We start from the raw sequence: 26949 nt of genomic DNA, 5'->3' as shown, positions 1-26949 counted from the left end.
ATTTTGAAAATGTATCTATGACGATGAGGAGGTACTTGTTGCCATTGTTGACTTTATTCAATTTTTTAAAAATTTTCACTGTTCATATCGACGAGGTCACATTGCCATAAATCGTCTATGCCTTTTGTCACCACCAATAAACGTTTGTAATTGTGACGCGCAGGTTCGCGCAACTCTTTCAGTATAGCCTTCCTAGACATTGAGTGAGAAATTTCGTTTGAACAGAATGAATAACGTGTTTGGATGTTTTGAAGGCGGCACTTCACTGGTATCTTGAATAAAAGTTTTCACCAGCAACGACATTAAAAACTGTAACATCTTCATCCTTATGTATTTCATATACAGAAAGAGTTTCATCCCAGTATGGTAAATGGACATTTCCTGCCTTCTGGACTCCTTGCTTACTTATTAATGTCATTGTAGGAATGGTGAGCCAAGTATGAAAATTCGTGTATTGGTATAGTACCGTTGATTAACAATCTGTAATATGGCTTATATGAGCTTTATTCGTGCAACTTGTTGTCCTTAACGAACGTGGAAGTTCTTTGCTGGTTTGGCATGCTTTTGGGTATTGATAGCTTACAAGGAAAAATATTGGCAATTTGAGTATCGACAGTAAAAAGATTACTGTGAACATGGCCCAGTTTATTTTCTATTAACACTTGCTCGATGATGTAATCCGTTACAGACGAAAATGATGGTTTGATTTTTATTCCAACATTCAATTCTTTATAGTTTTCGTTCAGATCTTGTAACTTATATCAGAAAGCTGCTAGCGTCGATTCCTGATTTCGAAAACACCAACCTGTTTTCTGACACTGATGACAATTTACTGATTTTTTTTAATAGATGCAATTTGGAACTTTTTACAGTAAGATCGTTTATTATGTTTCTCATCTCGGTAAACAGCCTATGGAGATCGATTAGACGATTGGTAACCTGGACACCATGTCACGGAACGAAGAAATTTCATCCCGAATCTGTTCTGTATTTGTCACTTCTGTTTCTATCTGTTTCAGGATGCGTCCAATATTTCTTTTAACGGCGCGAAGTTCTTGCAACGTGGGAATACCACCTACTGTGTTTTCAAGTGCAGTAAGCAACGTTTTGAGGCTTTCCACATCAGTAGATTCGGACAATTTCGGCACCGCTGTTTTCTACTTCTGTAAATCTTTGTTCGATGGAACACTCGTCTACAAAGTTTTGAGATCATGCTGTATGTTGTCCAAGACATGATGAAAATGGTTGAGATTAGATTCAACTTTCAAAATTTCTAAGTAATCAATCTTTTGCTGAACCGTAGTTAACGTGTCTTGAATACTGATAGTCTTAATTTGGAAGCTCTCTATGAGAGCATGGATATTTTTAATTTCGTCATTAATCAACTCCAAAGACGCCTGGAGTGTACCAATTTGTAATAGTGTCTTCCAAAATCTTTCGTTTGAAGCTGCTGCAATTTGACCAAGTCCAGTTGAAGCAAACCAACACTCAACTGTACATCTTGCACAAAAAATTCAGTTCAGAATCTATTTTGAGAATAGAGTCCAAAAGACTCTAGGCTTGCTATTGTCGACTGTAGACTTGTGTTTAGTGTATTTTGTACTGCTACCAGATCGCTTCTTAACTTTTTAACCCTGACATCCAGCATAAAAATCTCACTGGTATGATCCACGTTCTTCGTTTGTACAAGAATATCGTTAGGCATTTTTATTACTATGGTTATTTATTTATTATCAGATACGTGATTCTCAATTCTATGAAGAGAGGAATACGTTTGTTGTAATCTCCCAGAAGCTCTAGATACAGACAATTTACGGCAGAAACATCGTACGTGGTAGCGGAGTCCATTCTATCGTGATTGATTCGGTAAATGTTACTCCCTCATGAAATTTTGATTTCGCCCTCATTCTCCGGATTCGGGGTTATATGAAGTTCCCCGCCGATAGGAATCTTGTAGAAATTGAGGTTTTTGTTGAAGTTATAAAACGTTTTTCCTACTTCGGCATCGTATTTCATCCAAATACTGTTCAGGTGAATTATTAACAGACCGTTGAGTTTAGATAACATGGATGGTAAAAATTCATTATCTAGTAAGGATGATGTAGACTGTACAGATGACACCATGGATACTTGCTTTCTGAAACCAAAGAAGTTCATAGGCATGCTGGTTATTTTACATATGTAATGTGAAGTGTGTGGTTGTGCGAAGAAAAGTGTGTGCTCTTTTTACGTGCATTGAGTGCAATTCTTTCCATCTTTCAAACAATGGTGTCCCCATGGGAGAGTATGAATCCTACACTCGTGGATGCATCTTTTCTAACTTTATTGGTTGTGAGTACGTGATCGACGTTTTGGATTCTTTCTTCGGCCCTTAATATCGGCGACCATGTGTTAAGACACTCGACATAGTCTTGGAAGGTGAGTTTGTTCGCAACTGTGTTCCTATCGATACCCTAAGCCTTCTTGGTAATGTAATCCTCTGCTCGAATCGCACATATCTTCGAACATAATCCAGCAAACTCGAGGATGATGTCACCATATTTCTAATCTTTCAATTTTCGAGGTATTTTTTGTTACGGTTTGGATCGTATTTATTCTCAGACATATGAATGTTATTTGCCTTTGCGTGTCTCTGCGAACATTGAAACATTCCACCCCATATTCCCCTCTCTATAAAAAGCAGCTTGTCCACGTCGGAGATAGGTTCCAACTTGATCTTGGTCTGGAGTAACATGGCCGACCTTGCCAAACCAGGAAGGCTGTAAAAATGTGCAGGGTCTAATTTATAAATAATCGTTGCCGTATTCCTAAATGCATGAAAAACGTTAATTTCAAGTATGCGTATTCTTCGTTTGTGATGCCCGTCCCTCTGATTCGGCTGTAGAACTCCTCTTGACGCGGAAGAGACTCCTCGTACAACTTGAAAGGGCCGGTCACGTACTCGTGGGGATACACTCCTTTTGGACTAAAGAGTTCTTGTTCCAATTTTGAAAACTGTTGACCTTGATGCAAATTGATCATATCTCAGTTTGCTTGCGAGGACATTTAGATTGGCGGAAAAAACCTATACGAGTCGAGAAAACGCATTAATATTGTATTTTTCGTCCCGCATATCGACACTTGCGTGCTGAGATTGATATATCGTTCCTCATTGTTGTGAAAAAATATAACTAAATAACTAAATCTCTAGCCTTCTTAAACCCGAAGGTTCATGACTGCAGCAACACAGGCCTTCCATCTTCCCCTATCTTGAGCAAGATCTATATACTCTTTTCAATCCCTACCGATTTCCTTTAGGTCTATCTCAACGTTGACCCTCCATCTTCGTCTGGCCTTCCTACAGGTCTCTTACCATCAGGTTTCCCAACAAGAATCCTGTAAACTCCTCTTTCCTCTCCGATTCGTGCCACATGGCCTGCCCGCATAAGTCTTCTTGATTTAATTATTCTAATAATATCTGGACATGAATACAAATTATGTAGTTCTAAATTATGTAACCTTCTCCACTCACCTGTCTCCTCATCCCTTTAAGGTCCAAAGATTTTCCTAAGGACCTTATTTCCAAACATTCTCAATTTATGTTCCTCTTTCAATGTAAGGGACCAAGTTTCACACCCATATAATACTACAGGCAAAATTACTGTTTTGTATATTTTAACATTTAGTTTCTTAGATATTAAGCGACAAGACAAAAGTTTATGAAGAGAGAAGTAACATGCATTTCCTCAATTAAGACAACTTTTTATTTCCTCTTTAATATAATTTTCATTTGTTAATTTTACTCCTAAGTATTTGAATTTATAAACTGGTTCAAACGAGTTGTTATTAATAATTAGATTTTGATTATTACCTAGCACTTGATTTCGGCCTGTAAGCATATATTTAGTTTTCTCTTTGTTAACTTTCAGAATTATCTCTTTAGCAGTTTTGAGAAATATTTTAGCATTATTCTTAATTGTATTCACATCATCCCCAACTAAGTCTACATCATCTGCATATGCTAACAACTGAGTCACACCATTCAATTTTAGTTCTTTTTTAGTTTCTTTTACCTTCCTTACAGCATATTCTAAGGCAAAATTAAAAAGCAATAAAGATAATGCATCTCCTTGTTTTAACCCAACATGAATTGTAAATTTGTCAGACATATTAATACCCACACGAATTTTACTTTCTGTTTCACTGGTGCATATTTTTATCATACTAACAAGCTTCTTAGGTATTCCAAACTCTTCTAATATATTATATAATTTATCTCCGTTGACCGAATCATATACTTTTTTGAAATCAATGAATAGCTGATGGACATTTTGATTATATTCCCACTTTCTATCAAGTGTCTGTCTGATGTGAAAAATTTGATCTGTAGTTGATCTGTTACGTTTAAATCCACATTGATAATCACCTATAATTTCATTAGCATATGAAGTTAGTCTTGATAAAAGAATGTTAGACAATATTTTGTATGTTGTTGAGAGTAGAGAAATTCCACGGTAATTATTGCAGTTCATTTTATCACCTTTTTTAAACACAGGAAATATTATGGATTCTTTCCACTGTTGAGGGATTTCTTCTTTATTCCATATTAAACATATTAATTTATGAATTTGACATATTAATGAAATTCCACCATATTTAATTAACTCAGCTGGTATTAAATCAATACCAGGTGCTTTGTTATTCTTTAGCCTTTTAATAGCATCTTTAACTTCAGTCAAGTTAGATTCTGGAACTAAAGGTTCTGCTGTGTGAACTTCATTTACTTCTGATTTATCTCCTACATGGACATTTAAAAGGTCATTAAAGTAGTTCAACCATCTATTTAGAATATCGCTTGGGTCAGCTAGAAAATCATCGTCTATATATTTTATCAAGTTTACTTTAGGTTGCCACCCCTTTTTTAATTCATTTGCACCTTTATATAAATCTATGATATTTTTGTTTTTGCTGTTTGTTTCAATTTCGTTAATTTTGCTTTTCAAGTAATATCTTTTTTCACTTCTAAACGTGAGGTTATCTTCTTGCTTTATTCTATTATAATTGCTTAGATTTTTACCATCAGAGTTATTTAACCACCTAAGTCTAGCCTGATTTCGTATTTCTATTAAATTAAGACATTCATTATCAAACCATGGCTTACTTTTTCTCGGTTTATGGTATCCTATACATTCTTTAGCTGCTGATTCTATTGCATTACGTATGTACTCCCAATTCTTATTTACGTCTGTTTCATTTATATTTTCATCATCCTTGAAATCCTGCAAAATATCAAATCTCTTTGACAGTTTAATTTGGTAATCTTTCTTAATTCTTTCATCAGTAAACTTTCCTGTATCAAATTTTAGAACTTATAGATTTTCTTGCTTATGATTTATCACTGAGAGTCTTTCTCTTAATTTAGCAATTACTAAATAATGGTCACTGGCGCAGTCAGCAACTCTATGTGTACGAACGACAATTATACTAGTATGCCTTCTCTTATCAATGAGAATATGATCTATCTGATTATGAGTTTTACCATCTGGAGAAGACCAGGTATATTTATGGATATTTTTGTGTTTAAAGGTGGTACTTTTCACAATTAAATTCTTTGATGTTGCAAAAATAATCAATCTTATACCATTATCATTATTTAATTCATGAAGACTTTATTTACCAATCGTGGGTTTAAATGTCTCTTCTTTGCAAATCTGTGCATTTCAGTCACCTAACAGAATTTTCATATCAAACTGAGAAAATTTATCAAAAACCTGTTCTTACTCTGTATAAAAATCATCTCTAGTATTATCATCTTTATCTTCCGTTGGTGCATGTATGTTTATTAAAATAATTTTACACCACCTACCCTGTAAAACTGCATATGATATCCTATCATTAATAAATTCTACTGTTTTAAGAGCCGACATAATTCCATTATTTATGAAAAAGCCTGTTCCAAAATTATGATTTTCAGTACCACCATAGAGAAAGGTATAATTTTTAGTTTTACAATCTCCTTCTCCTGCCATCTAACTGGACAGATACTACATCTAATTTATACTTAACTATCTCATTAGCTGTAAACTGAAATGCCCCAGGCCGGTAAAGGCTCAGAACATTCCAGGTGCCTAATTTAATATCCTTATTCCTAACGTAAATCTTATCCTTAGTCCAGGGACCTCCCAAAGTAGTCCCCACCCGGAGATCCGAACGGGGGACTATTTTACCTCCGGAATATTTTACCTTGGGAACATCCATGGCCTTATATTGCTGTTTCTTGACATGTCTTTTTACAATGCAGAGTTGTCTGCTCTACGTCTAACCCCCAATATAAAAGGAGGAACTACTACACAAGACAAACACAAATACATTCGAGAGCACAATTACTACACAAGACGAACACAAACACATTAGACAGCACAACTACTACACCAGACACACACAAACACATCACAACTATAACTCAATATAAACACAAACACACCACAACTACTACACAATATAAACACAAACAAACTACACACCACGACTACTACACAAGACAAAACAAACAAATTAGACAGTACAACTACTACGCAAGACAAAACAAACATACTACACAGCACAACTACTACACAAACATACTAGACAGCACAACTACAACACAAAACACATACATACACACCACCGATACTACACAAGATAAACACAAACACACTAGACAGCACAACTACTACACAAGACAAACCCAACCACACTAGACATCACAACTACTACACAAGACAAACCCACATACAAGCACACCACAACTACTACACAAGACAAACATAAACACACAAGACACATATATACACACCACCGATACTACACAAGACAAACAGAAACACATTAGACAGCATAACTACTACACAATATAAACACAAACACAATAGACAGCACAACTACTACACAAGACAATCCCAACCACACCAGACAGCACAACTACTACACAAGGCAAACCCAAACACACTATACAGCACAAAACACACAAACACATAACAACCACTACACAAAAAAAAACAGTAGCTACTTATAAATATTACTATGCAAACGAAAATACACAGAATGGGAAATCATTTTGTCAGAAATTTTTACAGAAAAGGGGTTAATTGTTTTTTCTCTTTAAAGCATTGACTGAATCAAAATAAATTTCACAATTCAGTATGGGAGTACAGTCTATAGACTTGTAACTTGCATGATTTCTCTTTGTTCAGCTCAATTACATATTTTCCTAATTCATATTATGTGATGCTCAAAATGTTGGTGAGTTGTGATATTTTTCAAATTCCTACCAAATGCAGGACATTAAGGCTAAAGTGTAGGACATGTGTGGGGAAAAAGATGACATCTGGTAACATAAGTTATCTCAATGCACTTAAAAGAACAAAAATGGCACAGGCTGGATACATGTATTAAATATAAAGAGCAAAAATTAATAAAGGACTCTGGGGACAAATTTAGGTTTTGAGCTTTTAGGTTACAAACGTTGCATAATGGATTGATATAGTTTCCGGTGAAGTGATCGTGGTGGAATATTTTCCAGTTTTCATCTGTAAAGTATTGCTCACACACCGGACAGACAACGGCAGCATTGTGACATTGCAACTCTGTGGTGGAAAATGGTAGCATTGGTTTCGATTTATGCAACACACTAAAGGTAAAAAAAAGTAAAGTGTTCCCCTGTGCATAGCACCACGCCATGAAGGCGTATAGGGGGTGTGGGGGTAACGCCCCACACTTTCTTGATCCGGTCGTGAGTGGGGGTGATGTGATCAGCATCACGCCCCTGACCGCCCCCCCAGGGTTTCCCCCAGGTACCCATGTTATTCGACGCTGGGTGGGCGCCGGGGCCGCTTCCACCGTTAGAAAAGTTCCCGGATTTGAACCGGCCGGGGATCGAACCCGGGACCTTGAGCATGGTAGTCAGACGCGTTACCGACTGAGCCACCGCGGCCACCCACTATCAATTTTTTCAACCTCCTCGGCCACTTTTTCCAGGAAACGTTCGGCAGCATCGGGCCCACGGCATATGTATGGTTCATCTATTATATCCTGCCACACGACAACGTAACCAAAACTATTTGGTTCATGAAGTTGATAGGGCGTGGTAGAGGAAATTTCAGGATCCGGTAGGACAGCGGTTTGAGAAATGCCTCTAAATCTGCAATGATGATGGCCGGGTGTTCCAACAAGGCCCTGTGCATTTTCAATTCTTCAACCTCTTTCGATTTTGGCATCAACATTCGAGCTGGTCTGTTGACTCCACAATATATTTTATGTTCGGCAAATTTCTCTAACGAAATTTGATGTCCACAGTAATGGCGATGAACACGATCGTTGAACGTGGTTGAGCCTCTTGGACAAACTTCGATGTGGTCTTTATGTTTGGTTGTTTGGCTTCTGATCAAGCGTGAAAGTGAACGAATGTGCGTGTAATGATGAACATCCTCGTTGGAAATAAGAAGGAGATTTATTACACGAGCATTGTCGTCATCAATATTGCTTATTCTGACGGGATGTACTACATGTTTATCCGATGTATCGGAATACAATTGATAGCTAACTGTTTTCTTCTGCATGTTGTATACGCGGCTCTAATTTTGATATATCTTTAAGAGCAACTGGATACTCGATACCCGCCATAGCATATTCAATCTTATGAATTATGAATGCTTATGAATCTTATGAATGCTAATTATCCTTCAGTATTGAGAACAGGGCTTAGAAGGTAAACGATTTATTCCTGAACCTGTTTCGCTAGATCTTGCCCTATGTACTGATAAATTGTTTCTTGAGATTAGCTTCTCACAAGTAACGCCTTTGGCTTTATCATTTTTAAGAGTGAAACTGATCGATGCCATGTTTTAATACTGTACTGATACGCTTTCTAGGGAATCACACAAACAAGTAAACAACAGTGGAATTTTCTGGTATGTTATTTATAGAGGATTTCTTGGGGACAACACGTAACGCACAATCAAGTCAATATTCAATGTGGTCGAAAAATGTAGGAAACACCTTTAAACTTGAAATAGTTTGTCGATTATAGCTTTAAAACAAGTTAAAGGACTATGGTCGCAAATACAAGAGAATTTTCAGATATGTTATTTGTATAGAATTTCTCGGGGACAACAAGTAAAATCCGATCATGTAAAAAAATCAATGTTGTCGAAAAACTAGGAATCACCCGAAACACCTTCTAGAGAGACTCATAAAACTTCAAATAATGTAATTTGTCGAATATAGCTTTGAAGCAAGTTAAAGAACTATGGTCGCAAATACGATATAATATTTAGGTATATTATTTATATAGAATTTCTCGGGAACAACAAGTAAAATCCGATCATGTAAAAAACTCAATGTGGTCGAAAAACTTGGAAACAACCGAAACGCCTTCTAAAATACTCTATAAAGTTGAAATAATTTGTCGAATATAGCTTTAAGTTAAAGACTATGGTCGCAAATACGATATAATTTGCAGGTATGTTATTTATATAGAATTTCTCTGGGACAACAAGTAAAATCCGATCATGTAAAGAATTCAATGTGGTCGAGAAAACTAGGAACCACCTGAAACGCCTTCTAAAAGACTCTTTAAACTTGAAATAATTTCGAATATAGCTTTGACGCCAGTTAAAGGACTATGGTAGCAAATATGATAAATTTTCAGGTATGTTATTTGTATAGAATTTCCTGGGAACAACACGTCTTGTCGAGACAATTCAATTTCTAACGTGTTTATATATTTTTTTTAAAAAATTCAAAGTACACCTTGGAAATTTCAACCAACCTCTATCTAACTAGATTTGGGAAAACTAAAACTAACTATCGTCATTTCCGAACTTTTAATTGCCACCTCCATTGTTATTTTTGGCTAAATTTTCAAATTGGCCATAACCAAATTTTCCACAAGGAGATGGTGGTTCATAAATGACAATAGTTAAAGACATATTTTGGTGAAATACTCCGGCATAATCTAAGATCGTGTTGCTAGAAGGCCTTCATCGTTGCAAGTCACCTAACCCATTCACTTAGAAAAGAGAAAAATGAAAGATATATATATATATATATATATATATATATATATATAAGAAAATATATCAAAAAATCTACCCATTAGGTATGACTTGTCGATTTTGGTGATGTAGAGTATGTATACCGCATTTGGTGACCCTAAGCTCAAGATGGAATGGGGTTTGCTCTAAACACCAATTGCCATTTTCTTTCATTGCTCGTAACTTCCAAACAGATGGTTGGAGAGAGCCCAGGTTTTATGCGTTAGCATCGTTACAAAGAAGGCGGTGGAAAAACCGAGTTCCGGTAAAAATTGTACTGGAACGTCGTCGAACGCCATAAAATCCACACAAAAATTGTCATGATATGATACAAGTGAGGTTTAATCCATAGAAAGAAAGAGATACCTACAAGCATTGCGTTGAAACCCGCAACTTACACTATTTATGGTACTACAATTGTTTCTGCATACAAATAATTTACATTCCTAACAACGTACTGTAGTTTTATTATTCTTTTATCAGCCAAAATCATGACTGGCGTGCTGTGATTTAAGATAGGAATTGTTATTGAGTGGTACTGAGTGCATAGTACAAGTACAAAGGTCGACCTGTCACTTCCGAGGCCTGTAAGCAAATCAATGAACGCCAGAAAAAAGGCCCCGACGGCTCTATGTTTTATGGAATATATTGAAGATAAGTTACCTAGTGATTTCCCGACCATTATTACACTGGTAAGGAAAATAATTTTAAAAAAAATTATAAAAGGCGGCACCCAGTGCCGCGCGCGGGTTAAGGAGGGATAACTTTAGTCCACACTTAGCCTTTTCAATTGTAATTGATATGTACAATTTTTTCAGCTATTTCCTCTGGAGATAGTTCAGAAATGCCGATATATATTTTGGGATGACGTTAATAAATCACGTACAGCTTAAGGAGGAATTTAGGTCCATTATTGTCAGGTTCTTCTCTCCGTTTATGTTTTGATACTTTTCTAAAGTCTTTCATTTGCTGTTGAGAATTTTCCTCTTGAGCTTGGTTTTGCAAAGGGTGTACGCTTAACGAAGACTCTTTAGATTTTGAAATTTCAAGGCCGTGAACCTGTACGTAATACGAAATGTTGATGATGGTTTGCTTCATCTTTGTCGGAAACGTCACTTTCTTCGGCATCATTTTTAGGCAGGTATGAGTTTAATATTCCGGGCACTAAAATCTGTGACTCAGTTCTTAGCATATGCAGATGATGTAGACTTACTGGGGGATGATGTGAATACAATTAAGAATAATGCTAAAATATTTTTCAAAACTGCTAAAGAAATAGGTTTGGAAGTTAACAAAGAGAAAACTAAATATATGCTTACAGGCCGCCGAAACCAAGTGTTAGGTAATAATCAAAATCTAATTATTGATAACAACTCGTTTGAACCAGTTTCCAAATTCAAATACTTAGGAGTAAGATTAACAAATTAAAATTATATTAAAGAGGAAATAAAAAGTAGGCTTAATTCAGGAAATGCATGTTACTTCTCTCTTCATAAACTCTTGTCTTCTCGTTTAATATCTAAGAAACTAAAAGTTAAAATATACAAAAAAGTAATTTTGCCTGTAGTATTATATGGATGTGAAACTTGGTCCCTTACATTGAAAGAGGAACATAAATTGAGGGTATTTCAAAATAAGATCCTTAGGAAAATATTTGGACCTAAAGGGATGTGGAGACAGGTGAGTGGAGAAGGTTACATAATTTAGAACTACATAATTTGTATTCATGTCCAGATATTATTAGAATAATTAAATCAAGAAGACTTAGGTGGGCAGGCCATGTGGCACGAATGGGAGAGGGAAGAGGAGTTTACATGATTCTTGTTCGGAAACCTGATGGTAAGAGACCTGTAGGAAGGCCAAGACGAAGATGGAGGGACAACGTTGAGATGGACCTAAAGGAAATCGGTAGGGATGGAAAAGAGTATATAGATCTTGCTCAAGATAGGGAAAGATGGAAGGCCTGTGTTGCTGCAGCCATGAACCTTCGGGTTTAAGAAGGCTAGAGAGTTAGTTAGTTAGTTAGTTAGTTAGTTAGGGCATTAAAATCTCACAAGTCTAAAAATGAATGCAGATATTTCATACTCTCCCAGCAAATTGTCGTACATTTCTCGGAACAAGCGCAGGAATATCTTAAACTGACAGCATACATCTTCCTCTTTGTTTTATCTTATTCATAGTGGCATCCGGCATTACGGAACCGTTTTGCTTTCGGTTCGACAGTGAACGATTCAGCTAAAATTTTGTGTCAGTGCTTTAGCTGTTGGCTCGGGTTAAGCTGCAGGTGTGAGAATACGCAGTATGGTCACGGAAGATAGTCAAAGGCCAAAATAAATAAATATTTCAATATTACTTTCTATGTAATTGCATCTATCACTTGATGAATTACGTTTGACATTTAACGATATATACCTCATTTCTAGTTAATGTGATTAGGGGATTGTAAAAATTAAAATCTATGCAGCACACAAACTGTCGGCGGAGATAGTCACAACGGCAATTTATTTTTTTCAATATTACAGCAATCACCCTGGACTGCTGGTTGATATGTGCCCGGAATCTTCACTATTACTATAGAAATGATCTCCCTCGGCCCTTCCGTCATTATTGTCTCCAAAACCCATGTTTTCTATTGGTGCACATTAATCCAACGTACTTGGATAGAGTGAATTGTGACTATACAACTACACACATATCCACCTAGGCGAAGACCATGAACTTGTAATGTATTATGCTGGTATCAGATGGGATATACTGCCGCACTGTCTGGACAAAGGGTTGCTTATTGTACACCATAGTATGCTCAACTCAAAAATGCAAACTTGTTGCTGATGACTATCTCTGTCTGACAACTTCATTAATTTTTGAAAGGATGATGTTTCTTTAGGGACGTACGATGAGGAAAGCATAGGGATTCCCAAATTCGGTTCCACAGTTCCACCTTATGGATACCACGAACGTTGAGTGCTTGGCCGCGGTTGGTTTTTGACTCCGGCTATTCCTTAGACTGCAAAATTTACTTTATTCAAACATCTGCGCTACGAACGATCGCGACAGCTAGCAGGTTGCTTTATAAAACGAACAGAGCCTGGTCGAGAAGGTTTCGAGGCTTGGCAAATTCCTCGCTGGCTATCGAGACATACTATTTCTGAACCCACGACATCTGCGCTTCCTCTCTTTCTACAGAAGCTCAACAAGTTGGTCGGCATGGTTTCCAGCATGCGTTTCTTCGCTGTGCTATTGGTTTCTCTGCAAACCAAGTCTCGCTGCTGAGCCTATCGAATCACTTCCGTGAGCTCGTGTCATACGACGAAGCAAGCTTAGCAACATATTTCTTGGGAAGCATACGATCGAGACGCCATACGCTGAAACAACCAAGGAGCCGTCTCGGAGCTTATACGACAAAGAAGACAAGGAGAGCAAAAGCTGGAACGTGTTTTTCTCTCTTTGGCATGTGAAACACTTTTTATGCTTTACACCCGCTTCGAAAACCCAAGTGACGATTTGAACCCTCTGCGACCCAAACCAAATATTTATGTCTTCTCTAATTGTTTTTGCTAAGAAAACAAGATATCCAGACCGCAATTTTATCTAAGGTAGTCATTATGGCCAAACGTACTTGTGTATTTCTTCTATTTGCAAATTATAGAGGCTTCGGCTTATTTTTATGAAATTCACAGATGTATACTGTCTTAGGAAAAACAACGGCAAAGTTGAATACTCTAGCAATATAGTACACCACGGGCAATTTACAGTGAAGGTAGAATTGTCTTCACTTTTCCACCAGAGGAGATAGAAGTCTCTGTAGAATACGTCACATATGAAGATGGACGTTCAAGGTAGCCAAGCTTAATTAACGTTTCTCACTCCGGCTCCCTCTGCTGGTATCTACTGTTTCACTCTATAAAGAGATTTTCACCTGGTGTCAAAAATATGAACATGGGAAGAAGCTAGAAGAAAATAGATAATAAGATGCGAGGATAAAAACCAGCGACCTTTCAAAACCTCGGCTGCGTCTGAATTGCATAGCTTCATCTATGTTCTGATGTTTGAAGAAGCCTCACTTTGAATGAAAGTTCAAACACACACCATACAGGCTCCTAACATTAAGATGCCGCAAGCAGCAGGAAGGATACAGATGGTTATGCTAATCAATTCTAATATTAGAAGAACATACTCATGAGTTCCTAGTTCGCTCTTGTGGGAATGGAAGGAGAAGAAACAAGACCCTTCTAAGAACCACAAAAATGGTGAGACAGAGGTTGGGATGTGGCTACCTGTGAACCAATATACCGCCAGTGCACTGAAATCCCGAGGCATTCCGGGTTTTACTTCCGTTTGTACGATTGATTGCATTGATTTATTGAAATGTTGCTTTAAGTCCACTTTATGCAGAGAAAGGTTAATCGGAAATGTACCTACAATTTAAAGTGGGATCCGAACCACTGCGCCTTGTGCCTCTACCGGGTATCGGCGTCTTGTACGAGATGCATCTTCTACGGCATGAGTCAAATCCATGGCCTCAAGGAAAACAGCTGTCTCTCTCGATGACCGCTTGATCGGCGTGTGTGATTATTTGTAGTGTCTAGAAGAGTGTGGTTAACTGGACGTTGGGCTCACAGGTTCGTTGAAGTTTACGATGTTCTCACCCACAATCTTGTAAGAGAGTGTACCTTCCAATAACAGGATATAGTCCGACGACACTCCCTACGGCCAACTCCTGTTGGTTCTTTAAATGGGGCTTAATGTTCGTGTGATTGTCTTATTATGTCGTTGTCTCATAGAAGGTTCAGAGGTGCCCTGTGTTTGTATCTCTAATGAGTATAATAACCTAGCTTTCAGATTAACGCAATATCAATCTAATTTTCTTTCTCCAAGAATTTCCTCGTTATTTTGAGGTTAATTTCATTTATTTCTTGCAATGTGAGTAGTGGGAAAGTACCTATAACCAGCACCACTTACAAGTGTGGAAAAGAAGAGGCTATTTGATTGAACAATCCGATTTGCCTACACTTAAAACAATGGCAAGAGGGGCTTATACCCCAGTTCTTCAGGTGTGATATGCTCTGAATTTTTAAGAATTTTGAATTCTAGTGTAGAAAAGATGAAGCCCCTCAGACAGATTTGCCTACACTTAAAACAATGGCAAGAGGGGCTTATACCCCAATTCTTCAGGTGTGATATGCTCTGAATTTTTAAGAATTTTGAATTCTAGTGTAGAAAAGATGAAGCCCCTTAGACAGATTTGCCTACACTTAAAACTATGCCAAGTTCCCATATCATCTTATTGTTTATAGTGTGTTTTTCTGTCAAAATCCCAGGAGACCCAGTAGAGTGTGGTGCATAGATAAAATGTGAAGCCTCCCCTGATGGCAAAATGTTAATATTGTTGTCTTGTAAACAAGAAGCTCGGGTTTGAGTCCTGATAAAATGTGTAAGATTGAAATACATGTGGCAAAATAATATCTCCACACGTGAGATTTTGAGAATAATTATTGCTAGTTGATATACAACTGATAGCTCCCAGATCTGAAACCTGGTAAAAAGTGTTATACAACAGCATAAAAAAGCAAAATTATTTTATATTGGGGATCACCAGAGCCTAGTTAATTGCTGTTGTATGGGTATAAAAGCACCAGCTCAGCTATTAACTGCTGTTATATTTTTATGCAGGCAAAACTGCCCGATCAATACAATGTGAGAGAAGCGAGCAAACATAATTAATTGCTTCCATGTTTTTTTCTAATCTTTGATCAGTCCTATGTCTCGGCCAGCAATTAATTATGCTTGCCCGGGAGATTATATTTCTTGTATGCCAGCAGATATAATCTACACTGTGTCTTTTCAGAGAGAAATAACATATTATCCATCATATTATTTACTCAAAGAGAAAATTCTTAGTAAAAAGAATATCGGCCTCTTTCTGTATGCCTGGGAGATTATATCTGCATGCCAGCAGGAAATATAACCTGTACTGTGCTTTTTCAGGGGAAATTACATGTCCTCCATCATACTCAAAAAGAAATTCTTATCTACACTGTACCCCTTCAGAGAAAATTACATGTTATCCATCATATTATTAACTCAAAGAGGAAATTCTTAGTAATAATAATATTGGCTCTTTGGATGTTGTCATGCAAACCCGAGCACAATTCTAGTTTTGTCTTGTTGTGTTAATATATGCCTGAGCGGGACTTACACTATATTTATTCCATATTTCAAAGTCCAACTTTGAATTGTATTTAGCTGATATAGCTCTGGGTTTTCAATAAAATGTGGACATAGTCCCATGGCTTATTGCCTTGTAAACAAGAGGCTCGGGTTTGAATCCTGATAAAATGTGATGCCTCCCCTGATGGCAAAATGTTGGTATTATTGCTTTGTACTCAAGAGACTTCTGTGTTTGAGTCGGCCCTCTAGAATTGCTCTGTGACTCTCTCATTTCTTACATCATAAACATATGATTTTTCACCTATGAGAATAACACTACATATGGTGTCATCGGGGAGTGTTTCGTGAAATTCACAGATAATTTTAATATTTGTTCTGTCATTAACCACAACTTGTTTTCTTTTTGAAGTGTTGATGACAAACATGGGCCTCTAAGCTTTGAATTCATCTGGTGTGTAATACATGTCAGTATTGCCAGTAGTGACCCTTTTGAATGCCGAAAATGCCTCATATAATTTGAGGAAATCATCCTTGGACATGTCTAAATTATAATTTTCTCTAGGAAATACCTCATTTCTGCCATTTTTAAGATATATGTTCTTGATGTTGCAGTTATCAAATATACTTGAATTTTTTTCCTGATTATTGTGTCTTCCAGTCTGAAACAATACCACCACAAAATCCGGCATGTCATATTGTATACTGGAGAATGAATTTGTAGCATCAAACTCATAATAAGTACCAGATGCGGGCTTCTGTACACATTGATATGTATAAAATTGTAGAGGAATCTGTGGATTTTTTATTATATCTGCTTTGTATTTAAGAGCATAACTGGCCTCATATTCAACAACAGGGATTCTTAGCTCCATAGTCTGAATAATGCATTTGCCTGCATCTGGTAGGGTATTAGGCAGAGCTTCCCCTGTAGAGTTTAATGTACTGTACCTCATCAAAGCATTATTATCATTTGCAGCTCTTCTAAATGTCATTCTTAAACCACCCTTCCACATAATATCTTTGTAATATGAGAAGAATCCTGGCAACAGGCGCATGGGGAACAGCACTGTGTGGTTTTTAGATAATATTTTATCACCAGCCTCAAATCCACCTATTTTGTAGTAAGAAGCCTCGGTTTTGGATAATTTTAATGTGGCCAAAGCTGTGGAGGTAATGCCGGGATAATCCACTCTGTTTATAACAACACCATGTTTTCTGACCTCAATTTCAGAGAATAGATGCGGCACAAAATTATCTACCAATCTTATATTTGAATTTGCCGGATAATCTGTTCCATCGAGCTTTACAACATCATATTTGATATATAGATCTGCTCTGTGGGGGTGTATAAAGCCATCCCCTACATCAAAATCAACTTCAATCTCTGCGTTGGGTTGATTTAAATTTGCAAATGTCCTCCTGTTTGGGGGGAATGATTGTAGCTCATAACTCTCAATATTTTCCATTTTTTTCTTGTATGTATTTTTATTTAAATATTAATTTCTATGATAGCAGTTGTTGTGGCTCCAGCAAAATCAACTAATTCTTCTTTTTCATTAGTGACCATCAATTCAATATTATCTATTCTATTATGACACACAGGAAAATATAATGTTGGGGATGGATTGTAGATGATGGGCTCCATAAATTCAGAATTAGGTTTGAATGTTGCAATAATGCCAGTTTGTTTGAGGGTGCCTATGCTATTTGATTTGGTGATCATACCCTCTGCCACATTACAGTGAATATTCAGAGTCTCTATGGCTAAGAATTTAGGTATATTCATAGCAGTGTGTTTGATGCCTGGTTCAAGTTTTGTGTTGTTCTCAAAGCCTAACAGCTCTCCTATAGTACCCAGATCCACTGTTTCTGTAGCAGATACAATCTCTACTCTGTGAGTGACAGAATTTTGAGTTAATACTGTACCTCTGGGTAATTGAGCATTTAGAGTGGACAGATTATATTGCCCTGGAGTGATGACAATTTTTTGATCCCCTACTGCAATTGTGTTGTTGTGGTGTGTAATATTAGGGATCAAGTACATGCCGTAAAATGCTCTGAGAGCTATTGTTTTGTGATACACTATGTCATCATGTAATTTGAGTTTCAATATTGAATTTTGGCTGGTGAGATGGAATACCCCCATGATGTTTTAAGTACCACAGGGCTTTTTGAAAATTTTCAATTGATGGTTTATTTATTTGAGACATATATCTAAGAACAGATAAACACAAATGTCCGCAATTAACATCTTTGAAATTTTGAACACGGGCATTATTGTAATAAAGATTAGCTGATTTTAGATATTTTATTAAATTTTTAGGTGGAACACCTCCAAATGAATCAAACACAAATGCCTCATTTTTTAAATATTTAAGATAACAGATCCAGTGAGTGCCCTGATTTTTGTACTTATCCAAATTAACAATGCCACACTCTTTGTTGAGTGGTTGTTCTGGTAAAGAATCAGACATGTACACACCTCTAAAATTTTTGATGCCCAGTGGCTTGATTAAAGTTTCAATATCTTGGTTTGTAAGCGGCTCTTGTTTTTTTTAAACTTATTCATGGCTCTCTTAACACCTTTGCCTTATTTCTCAATGGCCAGGTTATGGCGCCTCTGCTCATCTAATTCTGTCTTATTTTTCTTGGCATCTATTACTGTTTTTGCTATGGCAGCTGATCCCCCAGCCAAGCTCCCCACAGCCCCGAGAGCAGCTAAGATGGCCGGGATGGTAAATATAAATCCCCCCACATGTGATTTTTTTCTTGATTGCTGTAATTTTTTTAATTGGGGGGTACTAAGCAACAATTTCATACCATGACCCTTGGCAATACAAGATTTTTTTTCTTGCGCTGCTTTTTAGTTAAAAGGCTGTCAATAGTTTTAAGAGATTTAAGACCTGCATAAGGTATTTGATACATAACACCCTTGGCCTTCATTGTAGGTTTATTATATACATATTCACAACCCCCACCCCAATTTTTGTTTGGTATTCATAGCTATGGTGGTCCCCAATGCTGCTATTTTTTCACTCAAAGAAGCATCTTTGCTTACAAATCTACCAAATGCAGCCTCTTCTAATTTCTTGTCTGCAACATGTCTCTTGTCAAGATCAGAATGTGTGTTGTATGCTATGTCATGGTCTCTACAAGCAGCATCTAGGGGACTAACACCAGGATCACCTCTGTTTAATCTATGATCCAGTTTTGTGCCTGGACCACAATACTGATAACCTGGAATGTGTAGTTCAAATGGCAGCTTGTTTATAATGTCATTAACCAAGCCCCGACCCTCAGAAATATTCCAAAATTTAGGTGGTAGAGTATTAATAATTTTTATAAGATATCCAATGCCCTTAGTGTCATTTACTATAAAATTAGACAATTTTGTGCTTATCATGTCCATAATTCCAACCTTTTCATTGTAAAAATTGTGGTTGCCAGCATTTTCCTCCCCAGCTATCACCAATAACCTATCTACAAGTTTCCTGACATCATCAACCCACACAAATTCTTTAGGCAGGGTGTTGTATTGTTTGATTCCACTACCTGTCTTGATCTGTGACCATATGGGCTTGATTAAATTATTGTATTTTGCTCCACTGCTTGACTTGACTCTTTTTTGTGTGGGATCATTGTTCTGGTATAGAGCATCTGATTTTATTAATATTTCTTTGTAATATTCATAATCTTGATCTGTATAGCTGCCAGGTCTCTTCCGAGTCATCAATTCCCACAATCCAGGTTTTCCAGGGTACTTAACAAAAGCACCTTTTTCTCCAAGATGAGATTCTGAATATACAATTAGATCATCTCCCATAAAAGTTACTCTGAAATTGCCAAATCTATGTATGATGCTACCATCACGCTCTGTGTCAGCATATAAGCCAAAAACCTCATCTTTGTTGTCTTTAGGTGTGGTTAAATATTTTTGAGCAAGAAGACCCAATTCAATAGGATCCTGAGTAGCTTCAATTCTTCGAGGAGCAATAGGACTAGGTGTATGAATACTGGAAAGTGGGGTGAATGGATAATCTAATATGTTCCTAGCAGCTACAGGTACAAGCTCTGTGATCAAATTTTGATTTTGCTCTGTAACAGTTTTGATATTTTTACCTAATTCACTAATAGCATCAATTATAGGCTGTTCTGTTTGTTTGTGTTTTTCATAAATTCCTCGGTTCTCTGATTTCCATCCCTTAAATCTTTTTACAAGATAATCTTTTAATTTAAGATCATCAATGATTGGCCTTTTCATGGTTATTTATTTATGTTTCAATGTCTAGAAAATTGTTGATTTTATTTCTATATTTGCCACTATTGGGTGTTCTTGTCATATCAATTGTGACAAACCCATAACTGTCCTGGTTCCAGCACCTGCTGCAAAACTTAGAAAAATCATTGTAGCTCAAGTCCCCACCTACATATTCATCATGTATGTGTTTGAGGTTGGTATGGTCTTGATGAAACACACATATAAAATTGCTGTTGTCTCGGATCAGCTGCTTGGGTATTTTTGAAAAAGTCTGTGCCAGGTAGAAGCAATCAATGTTTTTGTGTCGGCCCTGTGTAAAGAAATTTCTAACCTTGTTTTGATTAACCAGTATAATGTCATCAAACACAACAACAGAATTATCGAGACAGTCATGAAGTGGCTTAACATCTGGTTCAAAAGTGGCAATATCCAATCCATCATATAGCTTCATCAGCTGCTGATATTTTAATTGTTCCAAGCCTTTAGAGAAGACATACAAGTGCCTGTTTTTCCAGTCTAACCAGTTGGGTGCCAATAAAAATTTATCAACTATTAGTGTAGTTTTACCACAAGCAGATGGCCCAACAATAAGACATCTAATATTATCAGGCAGCAAGTTTCCATTTCTCTTATTCTGCTGTTCAGGTTCTGGCAGCCTCTTTATAACATCCCAGGTGTTCATATTATTATTTTGTTTGCATCGATCCAGCTGTGTTCTGGTAGTCCTAGCCATTTGACAAATAACTTGTTGCTTTTTCTGCGGATGATTTTTTCTATGAGATATGTGTCAGGCTGTTTAGTTTTGCTGAGCTCTTCTTCATAAAACCTGCCTTTGAGAATTTCTCCTCGGTGGTCTTTTATTATATATGTGTTAAGGGTCCCGGGTTTAACTTGAACCACTGTAAATAATCCAGTTTCTTGTAAAGCCTCTTTTGAATAAGTGCTTATATTTGTTGATTCTTACTTGATCACCAATCTTGTATTTGGCCTTTCTTGTTGTTGGCTGGTATCTAGGATAATAAACAGTGCTGATCAATTTTTGCTCATCAGATGAAGTTACTTCAGAGGGTTTCATGTTGATTGTGGAATGGACCGAGTTGTTATATTTATGTAGAAGTTCTGGAAGAATATTAATCCATTTATAATTACCTTGCAGGATAAATTGTTTATACATATGATTTTTTAGGATTCTGTTGAATCTCTCTACAATTGAGGCCTTGAGATCACTGTAACTCGAGTAATGTTGTATTGACTGGCTTTTAATAAATTGTTGGAACACAGAATTATAAAATTCCTTGCCATTATCTGTTTGCAAATAGCGCGGTGATCTTCCACTCTGATTGATGATTGTCCTGATGGCTTCTGTAACACATGCCCCAGTCTTGGATTTGAGTGGCACAGCCCAGGCAAATTTTGAAAATGTGTCTATTACAGTGAGTAGATACTTGTAGCCCTTGTTGATTTTGTCTAAGTTTTTCAGCTGTCCACTTGCCATCTCAATCAAGTCGCTCTGCCATAAATCATCTATGCCCTTTGTGACTACTGGGAGTTTCTTAAAATTATGTCTGGCTTGTCTGTGTAATTCATCAACAATAATTTGTCTAGACATAATATGTAAACAAGAATATTGCAACTATAGGGTGTTCAGCAGCTGATACTACAGGATTTTCTAAATATAATTTGTCCCCTATTTGTATTTTAAATTCCAAAGAGCCATCATCTTCAACATAAGATGTTTCTAATGTATTGGGGTCTGTAAAATCCTCTAATTCTACACGGGTGATTTTTACTTTGTTATTAGCATTTCTTATTGATAAGGTGGGGTAGTGGTGTGCCTGTGGTTGAAGCCAATATTTGATCTTGATTGGTCTCAATGTGCCCCCAACAAAAAACTGGTAATAAAATTGTGCAGGGGACAGCATATATATTTTGCCACCTGGTGTAAATGGTGAATCATATTCTTTGTTGGGGATACTGTACAATTCAAGAATTACTGTATGTTTAGGATTTTCAATTATGCCGGTTATTTCTTTTTCTGCTGTGAGCAATCTGCTTGTTACAGATTCAAGGTGCTCATTGATAGTCCTAACAACATCATCATGGCCTGGCTTGATTTTTATGTCCACAACAAGTTTCTTGTATTGTTGCACAATTTCTTGAAGCTGGGTGGCAAAAACAGACAAAGCATTTGCTTGATTGGATTCCATGGTCCCTAGCTGTTGCTTGATATTGGCTACAATTTGCTGTAAATTTTCAACAACTGCCAATTTTGAATTTTGAGCAGTAAGATCATGGACCTGTCTTCTGATATCCTCAAGCAGGGCATGCAGTTCATTAATATGTTGATTGGTTGGAAGAGTGGCCACTGTCTGAGTGAGTTGTTTGATCTCTGTCTGGATATTCTTGATATCTTCTGATTTCAATATGCGATTCACTGCCCTTTTTATATTTTTAAGTTCCTGTGATGTGGGCAGATTTGATACAGTAATTTGCAAAGATTCAAGTGCCAATTTCACATCATTTAATTCAGAAGCATCAACCACATTTTGCATAGCATTTTGGAGCAGGGCTATATCTGCCTGAGTGGGTGTTGATTGTTGTAAAATTTCAAGCTTTGTTTGGATATCATCAATCAAGTGATGAAAATGAGATAGCTCAGATTCAGTGTTGAGGTTTTCAAGCTTTGTGATTTGTTGCTGGACACTGACAAGAGTATCTACAATACCGGGCAGGCGGGATTCTAGAGATTCTTGTACATTTGTCAAATCACTTTGCACTGCTGCTATGGTACCTTCAAGATGAGTTATGGTACTTTGAATTTTTCCAAAATCTTCATATGTTTCAAGTTGCAGCTTAATATTTGCAACACTCCGAGTTATTGCATTCAAAGCATCAGAAGATGGCAAGTTGTTCATAAAATTTTCAAGTGTCTCAATTTTTTCTTTAACCTCGGCTATGGCATTGTTCAGAGTGCCCAGATTAGGTATTTGGAGTGATTGAATCTGTTATTTTAGAGTGGAACTCACTAGATCAAAATCTTCTTGTGATTTTATGCTTTTGACAATTGTTTGGAGCTGTGCCTGGACATTATTTATCTGCTCTTCTAATTGTTGTTTCAATTGCTCAGAGTTGGTGGCCTGGGTCTTAAATTTGGCTTGAAGAGCTGCTACAGCTTCTTCTAAACTTTGAAAATTATCCAATGTGGCCAAATCAGTATATTTCTGAAGCAGCAATTTGAGTTCAGAATCAATTTTAAGAAGAGGGTCCATGCATTGTGATTGCAAATTTGTAATTTCTAATTGAAGACTGGCATTGAGTGTGGTTTGTAAAGCTTTTAAATCACTTCTTAATTTCTTGACTCTGACATCAAGCATCAAAATCTCATCACTGTGATCTTCATGCCTTGTATGGCCAAAAATATCATTAGGCATTTTGTTTAGCGGTTATTTATTATTGAATATCTAATTCTTAATTCTATAAAAAAAGGTATAAGCTTGTCATAAGATCCAGGGACCTCAATATATAAGCAGTCACCAGCAGAAACAGTATAAACAGTGCCAGAAATCATGTTTGAGTGCTTAATTCTATAAATATTTCTCCCTACTGAAATTTTAACATCACCCTCAGGAGTTGTAATAAATTGTAATTGCCCACCTACAGGTAATTGGTAATGATTTAAATTATTGTTAAATATGTACAATGTTTTGCCTGTTTCATCATCAACGTCTGTAAGTATGCTGTTCAGATGAATAATTAACAAAGCACTTAGTTTAGATATCATATCAGAAGAGGGTTGTGGTGTTGGCAGCTCCATAATACCTTGTTTTTTGAACCCAAATAAGTTCATAGGCATGTTTATTTATTTCAAATCATGCTCTGTAATTGGGCATTGGTTACCACTTTTCAAATCACAATGACCCCATGGTAGAGTATGTATGCCACATGATAAAATGCATCTCTTATCATCATGTGGGTCCAGAGCCACTTTTCTTACAATATTGCTAGTCAACAAGTGATCCACACTCTGAATTCTGGATTCTGATGTTCTGATTGTGCTACATGATTTGAGGCAATTTTTGTAATCCTCAAATTCAAGCTCTTTTTCAACAGTTACTCTGCCAATGCCCTTGGCCTTTTTGGCAACAACACCACTACATGTTTCAAAACTGTACATCTTGGCCCTTAACCCAGCAAATGCCACAATAACATCACCAAGTGTCTCATCTTTTAACTTGCCAGGCACCTTTTTGTTGTGGGGTTGAATTCTTGTATGTTCACTAGTATCAAAATATTCAAGCAATTCAGGCTGTGACATATCTTGATAAACATCTTCTGTTTGAATATCAAGAACAAAACTATCTGTGTCCATGTACATCAATTTTACACAATTACCATAAAAAGGCTTCAGCACATTATAATACAATTTTAACATATGTAATTTGGCCAATTCCAATATCACAGCCCCTACCTAAATAGGTTTATCAAACTTAATCTTTGTTTTTTCATGTTGAAAAGTGCCATATTTTCATCATAAATTCTTCTATAATTGAAATTAGGCTTTGCAATAAATTTTTTGCTCAGGCTGGAGTCAGTAATTATTTTAACATCGGTATGTTTTCTGACATTTTCAATAGTTTTGCCATACACAGAATTGACCATCAATTTAAACAAGGCCTTATCAAATTGGCTTTTTGCAGATGTTCGAAGCTCTGTGTTTGTATTAATATATGGCTTCAACCATTTTAAGTGCCTGAACCTCAAAACTTTGCCAATTTTGGTCACTTGGACACCATGATGCATCAGGAACTGGAGGTTTTTGTAATATATGACATAACCCTGTTTTGGCTCCAGAGTCATCATCAATTTCTTCTGTACTTAACCTCGGGAATTGGGGGCAGATCAGAAAATTTGTTGTGTAAATCATCAGGAATTGTCAGATCAACTTCTAAGAAGAGGCCATAGTGACTGTCATCAAAATCCTGAAGATCTTCAATATTGAAATCTTCAACCCATTCAATCCCTGCATGTGGCAATTTTTCCATCATAGCATAACCATAGAGGCTATTGGCATCTACATACAGTATATAATTTGATGGCAGTGCTGGATCATAATCAGGAATATACTTGTTATTTGCTCTGGCATATCTCTGAGAACATTGCACCATCCCTCCTCTTATACATTGTTCCATAAACAAGTACATATCTTGATCTTGGATCAGATCCAATTGCATTTTAGTGTTTAAAAACATTGAAGACCATGCTAGGCCCGGAGCACTGTAAAAATACATTGGATCCAGCCTATAATTTTGCATGGAAGATTTTCTGAATGCCTGCAATATATCAGCTAAGAGGGTCACATCAAGTTTCAAATATGCCATGTGATTATCACCAAATGTCTGGCATTTTAAATTGTTCCACATCAACTGGGCATGGTGATAATCTTCATCAGTGATTCCGGATCCTCTGATTTTGCTGTAAAACTCTTGTTGTGGTGGCAGAGCACACTCATCAAATTTAGAAAAATCTGTAACATAATCATATGGATATACACCCTTCCGCCTAATTAATTTCAGGTCCTGATTTGGAAACAAAGCACATGTGATTTTGAATTGATCATCAGATAATTGAGTGGCCAGTGTAGCCAGGCTAGCCGATAAAATTCTGTATGAATCAAGAAATCTTAAGTGAATAGGAACACCATTAATTTTAATTATTTTGCTAATAGCAATATATTTCTCATCATTTTCTGCTAAAATATTTAAATTCTGCTTGTCAAACCCCTCGTATCTGATCAGATGATGGAAATCATAATTGGATGCACCATGGCAAAATATAGGGACAAATTTTGGTCTCTGGATCTTAATATTACAGCTATTACACAGGGCCATTTTGAATTTACCATCTGTATGAGAATGGTGTTTCACCTTGATTTTTGTATCTGAAAATTCAGATTCACATAGTGGGCATTTTTCTGCATTGTTGAAATCTTCAATCTGTTTCTCTGTTAAAGGCAACATAGGTTTTGATTTTAATAAGATATTAGATGCTATGTCATAGCACTCATTTTCTATTCTATGTGCAAATTTTTTGATGGCATCTGCTCCGATGTATGAATCTTTTTTACTAACTACACCATCCTGTACAATTACATAATAAAAGCTGGAAGGTTCATGTAATTGATATGCTGTAATTGAAGATTCCTCAGGGTCTGGGCTACAGAATGCAAGAGGTTTGAGATTTGATTCAAAATCACAGACTATATATGCTGGGTGTTCCAACAAGGCTTCAAACTTTTTGAATTCGGCATTTTCACTTGGTATCGGCATCACCATATGAACAGTTTTATAGTTGCCACAGTATTTCAGATGCTCAATTAACTTGTTTTTAGCAATTTCTGCATTTTTTCCTGAACCCCATTTATTATTTTTTTACCATCAAATACAGTTAAACATCTTCTGCACAACTTGA

Source organism: Lepisma saccharinum, chromosome 16 (assembly GCF_977018435.1).
Source record: "Lepisma saccharinum chromosome 16, izLepSacc3.1, whole genome shotgun sequence".
NCBI lineage: Eukaryota > Metazoa > Arthropoda > Insecta > Zygentoma > Lepismatidae > Lepisma > Lepisma saccharinum.
The sequence above is the reverse complement of the archived record's forward strand: the minus strand, read 5'-3'. Positions refer to the sequence as shown.